We start from the raw sequence: 12,785 nt of genomic DNA, 5'->3' as shown, positions 1-12,785 counted from the left end.
TAGGTACAACAAAACTTTCATTCATTTTTCTACGTGTTTGCTCATGTAATTGATCAGCCTGTCTGTTGGTCTCTTCCATATGTGAATCAGTAATACTTCGGATGGATACAAAAGAAAATGAGAGTCACTGTCTTGCACTTAGATAACTGAAAAGGAAGTGTTGGGATTTTTTATCACTCTATGATAGGTTGAGTAATGGACCCAGAAAAGATCCAGGTCCTCATCCCTGGGACATGTGAATGTTACCTTATATAACAAAGAAAGGTTCTCTGTAGATGCATTTAGTTAAGAATCTTGGTATGGGAAGACTGTCTTCATGGCCCCTAAATGCCATTATACGTGTCCTTGTAAGACAGAGGCAGAGGGAGGTTTGACTATAGACAGAGGAGGAGGAGGCAGTGTGACCCGAGGCAGACTGGAGTGATGTGGCCATGAGGCAAGGAGTGCCAGCAGCCACCAGAAGCTGGAAGAGGCAAAGAAAGTTTCTCTCCTAGTTCTTCCAGAAGGAGCATGAACCTATCAACACCTTACTTTCAGTCCAATGAAACTAACTTGGACTTCCAACCTCCAAAACTATGGTATTTTAAGCCATCAAGTCTGCAGTTAATCTGTGACAGCAATACTATACACTCCAGATTCAAAACTAAAAGAAAAAAGGGGGAGGGAGCACCCAGTAGCTTCAAAAAACAAAGTACCAAGTATCCCTTGGCAAAGATGCTCCTCTCCAGGGCCTCAAGCCCCAGAACCCACAGATTCTCCATACACCCACTTGAAGATCCAAATGTCCACTGACCTCCTGGGAGAACAGCCGGTGCAGGCTGCCCATCAGCAGTGATGAAATGATAAAGGGGAACTGAAGATAGAAACACTGAGATTATACAGAATACATTTCCAAAGACGCTTTACAAATCAAGAAAGATAAAATGCCACTGACAAGTCATGAAATAATGAAACTTCACAAAAGGATAAAGAAATGAGAGGAGTAAGAAAGAAATGTCCTGTGAATGCAAAAACGAGGAAAAGAAAACATTTGAGTATAATTATGCACAGGACAGGTCCTGATCAATAATTCTAAAGAAACTTCCAATTTCCTTATGAAATCCTCCCTAAGGGTGAATCAGATTTTCCCTCTTATCTCCTCTGCAAGGCACTGGAACATGTAAGTCAATGATTGAGAGGGAGCTCAATTAAAATGCACAACGAAAAGTCAGAACGCTGTGTGTCTCGCCACCGGAGTTTTCAGTAGGAATAAAGATGCCTGGATTTGAAACAAATCATTTTACAGAAAAGAAGGGTTATTTGCTGCAATAAATCCCCGTCCGGACAAATTCACACTGGTGCCAGCCTGGTGATGGATGACGTTCTCTAGGCCGGCTGTGTGGATTGGATTTGGATAGGCCACCAAAAGTGCAGATGCTTATCTACAACTTATCTGAACAAGCCAAATCTCACAAGCCTGCAAAATTATGCTGGTGCTCTTTCAAGATGAGTCTCTCTCTCTTGAGATTGCTGGCACTGTAGCTTGGAGACTTAGCTGTACGTCCAACGGGGATGGATTATTTTCTTTACACTTTCTGGCATACCTGGTGCAGGAAAAATAAAGCACCTTTGCCCACAGACATTCAGAGCAAAGCCAAGTGAAAACTACATTGCTAACGTTTTAGAACTACCAGCATTTGCTTATTGGGAGTCCACTGTGTGCCTTATGGTTCCTGCTTGGAAGTTTCTAATCAAAGTGGGGCAACTAGAGTCACTACCAAATATTGGAAGAAACTCCTCAATTACAAATGAGAGTGGGGAGGAATGATCAGTATGGGTTATTTGAGAAGTATTCTTCACAACATACAATTTAAATTGACTATAATCTAGAGTAAGATTCAGTTGTCAAAAAAAAAAAAAAAAAGAAGGCTCACTTATACAAAAAAAGTATCACTATCATTCTATGAAAGGCTGCTCTGCAACAAGCACTGTTTGAAAGCACACATTTCTTTCTGTTATTTCAACACTGCTGTGCAGGTGAAAATCTGTTCTCATCACCTCACCCATGAAAAGAGCCAAGACATGGAAAAGCTACACTTCCCAAACCCACTAAGCCAATAAGCTGCCAAGTCATGATTCAAATCTAAGACTCAAAAAAATCTTTTCATCAATCTGTTCCAGGATGCAGAGTCACACTAGGAGGCTGTTTCTGACAAACAAACCATGAGTGCCGCGTAGACTAGAAGAAATAGGGAGAGAGGACTTATTTCTGTTGTTGTTTCCGAAATAATAATCACCATCTCCATTTGGGAAGTACTATCTTTGGAGAAAAATGAGCTTTTCTTAAATATACTTTTTCTCACTAAGTAGATAAAACTTTTTCTTCCCAAAGATACACAGAAAGCCCAGCTTTACCACTCTGCTTCTGTGTGGGTTTGTTTTAGGCTTTGTTCAATCAGAATGCTTTCAGGACATTCCTTGAGCATCTCCAATGTACTAAGAGAGGGGAATTAATTTCATAGTATGAAGTTCCTTCGCATTTGTATTCATTTTCTGTTGCTGCCACATGTCGTCACAAACTTAGTGGCTTAAGACAACACAATTTTATTATCTCACGGTATCTGTGGGCCAGAGGTGCAGATTGACTACACTAGTTCCTGCTCAGGGTATCACAAAGCCAAAAACCAAGATATCAACTGGATTTGTTCCTTTCTGGAGGCTCTGGGGATGAATGCTCTTTCAAGATCATTCATAATGTTGGCAGAATTCAGCTCCATGTTGCTGTAGGAATGAAGCCACCATTTGCTTGCTGTTTGTTGAAGCAGGAGAAGGGTCTTCCTCAGCTTCTAGAGACTGCCCACATTCCTTAGCTCTTGGCCCAGGTCCTCCATCTTCAAAGGTCAAGGTCAAACCCATCTCACACTTATCACCTCTGGAACACCCCCTCTTCTGCATCATTCCTCTGCTACTTCTTTTCCCACCATATCTAACTCTTCTAGTTTCTTTCCTTCTCTGTCTACCCACCTCGATAAACAAAATGTTGTACATGCATAATGTATGCATGTGTACCCATGAAGCCATCACCACAATCTATGCCATAAACCTATCCATCATCTCCGAAAGTTTCCTCCTGCCTTTTTTTTTTATAAACATATATTTTTATCCCCAGGGGTACAGGTCTGTGAATCACCAAGTTTACACACTTCACAGCACTCACCCAAGCACATACCCTCCCCAATGTCCATAATCCCACCCCCTTCTCCCAAACCCCCTCCCCCCAGCAACCCTCAGTTTGTTTTGTGAGATTAAGAGTCACTTATGGTTTGTCTCCCTCCCAATCCCATCTTGTTTCATTTATTCTTCTCGTACCCACTTAAGCCCCCATGTTGCATCTCCACTTCCTCATATCAGGGAGATCATATGATAGTTGTCTTTCTCTGCTTGACTTATTTCGCTAAGCATGATACGCTCTAGTTCCATCCATGTTGTCGCAAATGGCAAGATTTCATTTCTTTTGATGGCTGCATAGTATTCCATTGTGTATATATACACATCTTCTTGATCCATTCATCTGTTGATGGACATCTAGGTTCTTTCCATAGTTTGGCTATTGTGGACAAGTCAGGAAATGATAGATGCTGGCGAGGATGCGGAGAAAGGGGAACACTCCTCCTGCCTTTTTATCTTCCTCTTGCGCTGTGGTTATACCAGGCCCACCCAGGTAATCCAGGATAATCTCCTTATTTCTAGATCAGCTGATTAGTAACCTTAATTCCTTCTCAATAGTACCTAGGTTAGAATTTGATTGAATAATCAGGGTGGCCAGAATCTTGTGAGGAAACCTTTAGAATTCCAGCAAGGCACTTAGCCCCTATTTTTCTCACAGCAGAAGTTCTGTTATCCTGATAACACAAAATTAATTGTACTCAGAAACCTATATGATTTCTACTTCTTCCTACTATACACTCTACCATTGTCCTGCCTTCAGGAAGACTGAAACCCCTTCTATGAATAAAGGGTACACATTTTTTGTTTGTTTGTTTGACAGACAGAGATCACAAGTAGGCAGAGCAGTGGGGGGGGAGCAGGCTCCCCACTGAGCAGAGAGCCTGATGCAGGGATCAATCCCAGGACCCTGAGATCATGACCCTAGCCAAAGGCAGAGGACTCAACCCACTGAGCCACCCAGGCACCCCAAAGGTACACATTTTAAGAAGATAAGAAATCCTCAAAAACAAGTCCATTCTATCCAATTAAAAAAAAAATTTAAAGCAGATCATTCTCTAGAGAAAATATGATTTCAAAAACCATATCCTACCTTCATTTCCAAGAAAATCCCTCTTAGAGGTCTTAATTATCAAAATAATTCAAATCCTCACTGTGTTCTTTCTGAAGCCCATTTTCATGCTTCTACTGGGGAAAAGTGCTGGTTGTATTGAAAATCCCTCATACTAAATCTATTAGTTTATTTCTCAACAGGAGGCCAGAGGATATTTCTGTGCTTAAAGTGCCTAATATTTGAATAATCCTCCTTTGAGCCTTCCTTCTAAAGTCATTCCCGATAACGGTGGGGGAAAAAAATTTATCTGGAAAAATTTTTGCCAAGTTTCAATTATTTATTGGAGTACAGGTGGTCCTTACTAATAGAGTGTATAGACTTTTCACATGTTCGTTGTTCTTTGAGTAGGGTATACCTATCTTCACCCACCTCACCCCCCCCCACTAAGCAAGTATTCCTGAAATAACCTCAGTTCATTGCTCTAAAAGGACTTCCCTTCAGCCACTAATCAGTTTAGCATATAATTAAAAGAGTTTTAGAAATCATCAGTCATCTTGCTTAGAGTAAGTAATAATTTATGCCAAGGGAGTTGAAAAGAATGCTGATTTCATTTATTTTATCTCCTTGGAGGGCAGGTAGACTGATAAGACCATATACGAGACAGCAAATTGTTAGACTTATTCATAAGACTAAAACAGCAGACCTATTGATGATTTCTGAATTCTTTAACCTCTCTCTGTGCTCCTTTTGGGGAAAAAGGGTTTTACAAAAATATAACAACCCCTCCTAATTCTCCATCATTTCTGGTGATGGTCTAGTTTTTAAAATTTTTCTAAACTAGCATCTTCTTCTAAACCAGGATCATCTACATTCTTTTTTTTATTATTATTAATGAGCAAGTAATATACATATAGCAGATATTTGAAAAGTGGATACATTCAGACTGGATAAGTCCTCCTAAGAAATAATGCTACTGCCCCACTTAGGAGAAACAAGCTCTCTCTGCAGTTAACCACTTGTGCAAGTGTAAGGTGTGGACCCAGGGATAGGACACACAGGCTTCAGGATCCTGGCAACACCGAGGGAAAGCACAGGCTGAGCGTTATTAATTCGCATGGAATACACAGGGGAGTAGAAGGTGCCTACCTAATGAAACCATCTCACCAAGGTGGACTCAAAATCGGCCTACTTTGGCATTAACATGAGCTCTCCCTATCTTGATAAGGAGTATGTTCAGAGATCACTTTTGCTATGTTAGAAATATACAGATATCAGTGGTGTGGCAGTATCTTCCTTTTTGAAAAGAACTAAGTGGAAATCTTTAAATTAAGATTAAAATGTGTTCTTTTGTTCATTGAACAAATGTAAACTGAGTGTTAATGAGCAAGGAACTGTGTGCAGGTATTCAGAGATGTGGAATCAGGGAAGGACTGAAAAGCCAGGTGTCCCCGCTGTGGGTTCTTGGACATCTGATTTCCTCACATCTCTCTTTATCCATCTCTAAAATGAAAGTGTTTGCATCATAACAGGAGGAACAGGCTTCAGAAACCTTGGAAAACGGGCTCGGAAAAATGACGGAAAACCCAACCTCTAAGAAGCTAAAGCGGGAAAGGAGGCTCGCTGTTGAGAAGCCCAGGCACCATTCCAGCGGGTTCAGTTTTGGGCAAGAACCTGAACAATGGTCACCAAGATCTTCCATGACTTGGCACTGCCTTGTGCCCTGTTAGCTTCATTCTCGGGCACCACATTGTGACCCCTGGTTTGGCTCATGTCATCCTCGATGCTTGCAGTATCTGGAGAGAGAGCACCTGCCTCTTTCTAATTTCTGGATATGTCTCTTTGCATCTCATTGCTCCAAGAGGATCACGTGCTTTTCACTGACAAATCCCCTTATGGAGAATGCGATGCACATGTGTGATGTTAAGGACGACACCCTCCCCGCCAAAAGAGTGGGCCAGAGTTAGTTCCAGAGAGAAGAACCAGACCAGTTGTGGCCATATGAGTGAACAAATGCTGGCTTTGCAGAATAAAAGGTTCAGGCCAGATCATCCCAATTATTCCTTCAGTGCTACTCTGTGTTAGGGGCTAAATTGTGTTCTAGTCTCTTCCCCACTAAATTCACGTTGAAACCCTAACCACCTCAGGATGGGACTCTATTTGCAGGACGGTCTTTAAAGAGGTAATTAAGGTTAAATGAAGCCATACGAATGAGCCCTCATCCAACCAGCTGTCTTTATGAGAAAAGGAGATTAGGACACAGAGTGATACTGGATGTGCACAGAAAGGAAAGATTATATGAGGACGTAGCAAGAAGGTGGTCATCTGCAAGCCAAGGAGAGAGGCCTCAGGGGGGAAAAAAATGTACCAACACATGGATCTTGGAAACATATGGATCTTGAACTTATAGCCTTCAGATTTTGAGAAAACAACTTTCTGGTGTTTAAGCTACCCAGTCTGTGGTACTTTTTAATGGTAGCCATAAAAAACTCATACAATCTTCTGAAGAAGACATGATTCTTTCCTGCCAGATCTTCTGTTCTATTTGAGGTCTGTTTTTGAAGAAAATAAGTGTATAGGCCCAACCTTCCCTACCATACACACACACACACACACACACACACACACACACACACACTATCCACATACAAGGTAGTTTTGGGGGTTTTGTACTTTGACAAATGCCATGTGAGTGATACAGCAGACCAAGAGAAGGCACAGTCCCTCCTTCCAGGTGCTGATTTTTACAACTTGACCTTGAGGAGAAGATATGGCTAGGTATACGGATTAAAGAAGAAGTTCTCAACCTTCTGGGGCTCAAGGTAAACTTTCAAGCACTCGAATTTTAGCAGCCTTCATGATATATGTGATATATTGCACTCACAGTCATCACACTACTTCCTTGGGTTCCCCTTTAGCCCAAGTTCCCACAGTGGACATCCGACCACCCTGCACCTTGAATCTTCTATTTGGAGAATTGTCCCCCTTGTAATCCCACTAGAGAAGATGATAATGCTGGGTCTTTGACTTCTCAGCCTTTCTTGTGGTTGGATGTGGGAAGAGACCCAAGTTCAGCTCAGCAGACATACCTGCATGGACTATATCTACAGCTGGTGATGTGAATAAGACAGAACTGGAGGAATCTCTTTGGAAGTGGCAGTTACAGGCAGTAACAGGGGCTTCCTGGGGTAAATAATGGCAGCATTGCCACCGGCACTGGGGGAGCCAAACATTAGCAGTACTTTGCCTCTGTCCTGACAAGATCAGCTCTGCCGTGTGATTCTAGAGAACATTCTTAGCTGCTGCCCAGTCTCTCACCTTAATGCCCAGCTTTACATGTGATTGTGTGAGCCACTGCAAATTGTTTTAATAAATTCTTTTTCTGTGCAAAATCAATAGAGTCCTTCTGTGATTGAACTAAAAGCCCTGACTGACAATATTGCTATTTGAGGAGCGCTCCTTGCTGCCCCTACTGTCAAAAGTTTTCAGCTATTCTGAGAACCAACTTTCCATTATTTCTGTGTATTTTCCTTCTTACCCATAAGGCGCCTCACCCTAAACAGGACCGTACTAAACTATGTATCTTACATCTTATGTATCTCTTTACTTAAAGCAAAACAAACAAAAAAAGTTTAATATGTGTGTGTGTGTGTGTGTCTTCATTTGAGGTAAAAATGTATCTTAAATACATAGCTTAAGGATTTTAAATGCATTGTAAACACTGATCTGGGTTGCATATCTATGAACTGTACGGCATGCACAAATCTAAAGAAGCACTGAGTTAGAACGTGGAGAAGCAATCGACTCAATTTCCAGGGCAAGAGAAGATGTAGCCTGGGGTGATGGCTTCGAAACAGATAATCATTAGAATCTTCTGAGAGCTTCTGTTTTTAAATATAGATTTCCAAATCCTAAATTTAAAAAAAAAAATCCCTCGGATAAACTTACTTTGCACTTCTAGAGTATACCCCAGGTACTTGAGTTTTTATGATGCTGACAGAGTCAAAAGAGACTGTCCAAATTGTGAAAATATGAAAGGAGGTTTCAAGATAAAAAAGGCAAACAACTAAAGGACAAAAGTCTAATATAACTAGCAAAACTTGGAAGAGGTATTCTAGAGTAGGGAACTATAGTAGAGCTAAATACCTCAACTTTCATGATGAGGCATCAGTTGGTAATGACTAAAGGTGAGAAATTAAGAAACAAAGCATTATTAGCATCCAGAATTATGGCAGCAAACACTATGGAAAAAAAAAACCTGAAACTTTTCAAGGTTCTAGCTTAATTAGCTCCCTCTATCCACAGTCACTTCATGCCCATTAAGCTCTTCTACTTTTCTGTAACTATTCATACTTTCTACTTTCTATCTGATTATATCTTTTCATTTATTTCCAAAGTTATAGTAAGTCCCATTAGGCAGAAATCTTTTCATTGTGTCTCCACAATTGAAACAGTGTCTGGTATATAGTAGGTACTTAATAAATATTTGAGGAAGGAAGGAAGGAGGGAAGGAAGGAAGGAAGGAAGGGTGGTTTAAGTAAAGGTAAACACCCCTGGGGAATGGAATAAGGATGGCAGAATTTCACATTTTACTTAATGCTATTCTCAATCACATGAACATTTTTTTACCATGAGGGCACGTATTGCACGGAGCGCTGGGTGTGGTGCATAAACAATGAATCTTGAAACACTAAAAAATTAAATTAAATTAAATTTTTAAAAATGCATTATTTTCGGGATGCCTGGGTGGCTCAGTTGGTTAAGCAGCTGCCTTCGGCTCGGGTCATGATCCCAGGGTCCTGGGATCGAGTCCCACATTGGGCTCCTTGCTCGGTGGGGAGCCTGCTTCTCCCTCTGCCTCTGCCTGCCTCTTTGTCTGCCCGTGCTCGCTTGCTCTCTCTCCCTCTGTCTCTGACAAATAAATAAAATCTTTTTTAAAAAACGCATTATTTTCCAATAAAAAATTTAAATGCTCCCCTAATAGTTCTGATGCACAGCCAGGTTTGAACAATGGGTTAGGGTATGAAAGGAAATACCTATAAAGATAGAGGACAATTTAGAATCAGCTACAAATACATGGGGAAGGTTACTGATTTTATTCTAAGGCTTTTTTGTTTTATTGTTTTTCCATTTTTATTATATTAATGTTTTAGTACTCATCTCTTCCCTCTATCGTGTACTATGAAAAGTAGTGTCCAATCTTTGCTTAGCACTTTACAAATATCCACTCCTTTATTTAAAAAAAAAAAAAATTTCCAGATTGCTTACTTTAGTTGGATGCCCACCTCTGTCCCCTTTTAAAATGCAAACACTCTACAGAGGAGTAACACACTACATTATGTGATCAGTATCTTAGCATGAATTTCTTACATTGTTTAATCACTTCCTCACTCTGTTTAAATCCCAAAACACAGAAAAAGGAGATAAATCTCTCTACAGGATTCTAGCCATGAATGTTTTGTGTGATAAATGATGAACTTGATCTTCTTTTTCATCATTTATAATTATACACAGGCTGAAAGTAAAAAAGCAAACTTCCCACTCCACCTTCCTTTCTCTTTCCAGAAGCAGATTTTAATATCAAGGTAGTAAAGATCTTCACAAAGTTTCCTTCATATTCATTTAGTCCCAGTTTGGAGATACTGTCCTGTATTCAAGTGTGCTGATGAGTCAGTATCTTAAAGGGAAAAGAAAACAAGTGAGTGTCATGCTTTTTTCTGGTGGAGCACTCTCCTATCTACTTTGCTCTGAGAGAGATGAAGATTAACTTATACTGAAAATCCTACCATGTGTGTTGATTTGCAAACTGGACCCTAAACATGCAGGGCAGGGAGAGACCAAAGAAAGAGGAGGACCACTCCAGATTGGTGTGTGGCGTGTTTAATAAGCAAGGGCAGGCTTGTCTTGGGCAGCCACAAGAAGAGGAGATCTCCACACCTGCCTGCCAGAATCTTTAAAGTTTATACAGAGGGCTTAACTGGGTTCAGTCACCTACGCTGTCCAGACAACCTCAATGACACATCACTATCTCAAGGCTATGCCCTTGGAGCAGCTTCCGGGAGTGAGGAAGGCAAGCAGAATGCATACTCCATGGACAGGAGGTGGGTAAGGAACCTCTGATTACCCAGGTCCAGCTCATGGGTCAACTGGCAGTCACATACTCTCAATGACCTCCCCCAACATGTGCACAGACTGCTGTGGTGCATTCTCAAAATCACATCCCTTCCAAATGAAGTACCAGGAACCTCTTCTGCCCACAATACCAATGCAGGGCTAAGGACTCCAAGTGAGGGCTAGGGACTCCAAAAGCACAAGGTTCAGGTCTGAGGACTTATCATACAGGTTTCTGGAAGTAACAATAGCACATCACTTCTGTCTGTTTCCTTTATTTTCAGTTGAGCCTGTTTATCGTTCTTTCATATATGCTACTTCTTCTCACTTTCCAGTGACAACCCAAAAGACCTGATCTATACACTACAAGGATGATTCTTTCGTTAAACATACCAGAATTCTCTATCATATCATATCAGAATATCTATCATATCAGAATTCTCTATCGAAATAAGGTTTACTCATTTAAATCTCTGTCTTGGAAAGCCAAACATTCATTCTATTGATGAGCCATATCTCAACACATTTTCAGAAGCTCTTCTTGGAAATTGTCTTCAGGGCCTGGAGTATATTTTCTTAAAAGTTCACAATGACAGCAAAAAGGTCTTTAGGAATATAATTGAGTTAGAACAGCAATTCTCAAAACTTTTGGTCTCAGGATCCTTATACACAGGTAAAAATTATTGAGGACCACAAAGAATTTATTTATGTGAAATTTTTTGTTAACATTTACCATATTAGAAATTAAAATTAAAAGTCTTAAATTCTTCATTCATTAGCTTATTTTGAGATAACATAGATCCATTAACTATTAAAATAAATGTTGTTTTATGAAAACAATTACAATGTTCTCTCAAACAAAAATATTTTTGTGACAGAAGGAGCATTATTTTACATTTTTTAAATCATTTTAATGTCTGGCTCAATTAGAACACAGCTGGATTTTTATATCTCTTTTTGCTTACAGTCTATTGCTATGCTATTTTAACTTAAGTATTTGAAGAAAATCTAGACTCATACATATGTAGTTGGAAAAGAAGGGTTTTAAAAGAATTTTTTTCAGATAATTGTGATATTCTTCTTTGATACTATGCCAAAACTCAACAAGTAGTAGTTTCTCAAAGGCTAGTTGCTAAGTGAAATCTGAAACCATATCAATAAACTTTTCATATTCTGCTACATTAAAATCCATTGGTCTTTCTTCCACTTTGAAAGAATTTTTTTTTTAAGAAAAATGAATACTTTTTTATAGGGGGGAAGCGCAAACACAATTCCCTGCTACCACAAGTTATGCAATTGAGTTTCCCACATTTGGGAAAATCGCAGGGGTCAGCACATCCAGAGTACAATGGATAATCCTCACCTTAGGAAAACCACCTTCGTGATCATAGTATCTCCCCTGCCAGGTTAGTATGAAATAAATCCTCTATCCATGCATAATTTTGCAATATAATCCATTGTTATTCAGAAAAATCTTAATTCACTTAGTTCTGCAGATCTTCCAAATATCAGTACATGTCACTACAAAATAGTGTCATGTGCCCTGAAACCTCAGGAAAATTCCACTGTACTCTTGTGACAGAACAAGAATAAAAAAGGCATATAACATCTTAGCATTATTATAAAAAATAGCTTTCACTTCATAGACCCCCTGAAAGAGTCTTGGGACTCCCAGGGTCCCCAGATCACACTTTGAGAACCAGTAACAGAAGATTATATACAGACTTTCAGAGTCAAGTCTTAACAAGGCATATTTCGAAATTATGCAACATGAACCATAAGATATAGGAACTTGATAAACTTTCAACAACTTAAGCAACTTTTGTGGAAAAACATATTTCAATAAATTTTTGTTGTCATTGTCCTGTGATTTGATTAATGTCAAGTTTCATCACTTTTATCACATCAGAAAACTCATGATGTTGGCCCACTTTAGGTGCTAGAATTGCCCCAATTCACACAGCTGGTTAGAAATTGAGCTGGATTAAAGTCCATAAAGCTTAGCTCTGTCATAATGAAAATACTTTCATTTCCAAAACCCTAGATGATGACCTATTTCCTTCAAGCAGTATTCAAAGGGACCATGTTTAATTTAAGGAATCATTTGGTTATCCCACGGGGTTTACTGGAAAAGGATTTTCTATAGCTATAATGCAAATGTTAATGTTTTCTCTTTTGGAAACTGTGATTTCTGATTATAGAATTTAACAGCTATGAAGCAATCCAGTTCAATAATCTAACTGTACGAATAATGAGGGTGAGATTCAGAAAATCAAAAGTGGATAGCCCTTAGAGGCTAAGCTGAAACCAAAATCCTGCCTAACTTTCTCTGCATAGACTGAGAAGGTTCTCAAAGGAAAATATTTCATCTTATCTCAGCCTTATATTTCCCATTTTTTACCCAATCCAAATTAGAAAT

The 12,785-nt window shown here is 39.6% G+C and overlaps 1 non-coding gene across 1 annotated transcript; it reads right to left on the bottom strand.

Moving 5' to 3' along the window:
* Positions 1–11,616: 11,616 nt before the first annotated feature.
* LOC123390088 lies at positions 11,617–11,780 on the bottom strand. The gene has a single exon (XR_006604730.1). It is a non-coding gene; the product is annotated as a U1 spliceosomal RNA (small nuclear RNA).
* Positions 11,781–12,785: the final 1,005 nt, after the last annotated feature.

Source organism: Mustela putorius, unplaced genomic scaffold (assembly GCF_011764305.1).
Source record: "Mustela putorius furo isolate JIRA1106 unplaced genomic scaffold, ASM1176430v1.1 tig00537227_pilon_pilon_pilon, whole genome shotgun sequence".
Classification (NCBI taxonomy): Eukaryota; Metazoa; Chordata; class Mammalia; order Carnivora; family Mustelidae; genus Mustela; species Mustela putorius.
This window is presented reverse-complemented; position numbering and strand designations above follow the sequence as displayed.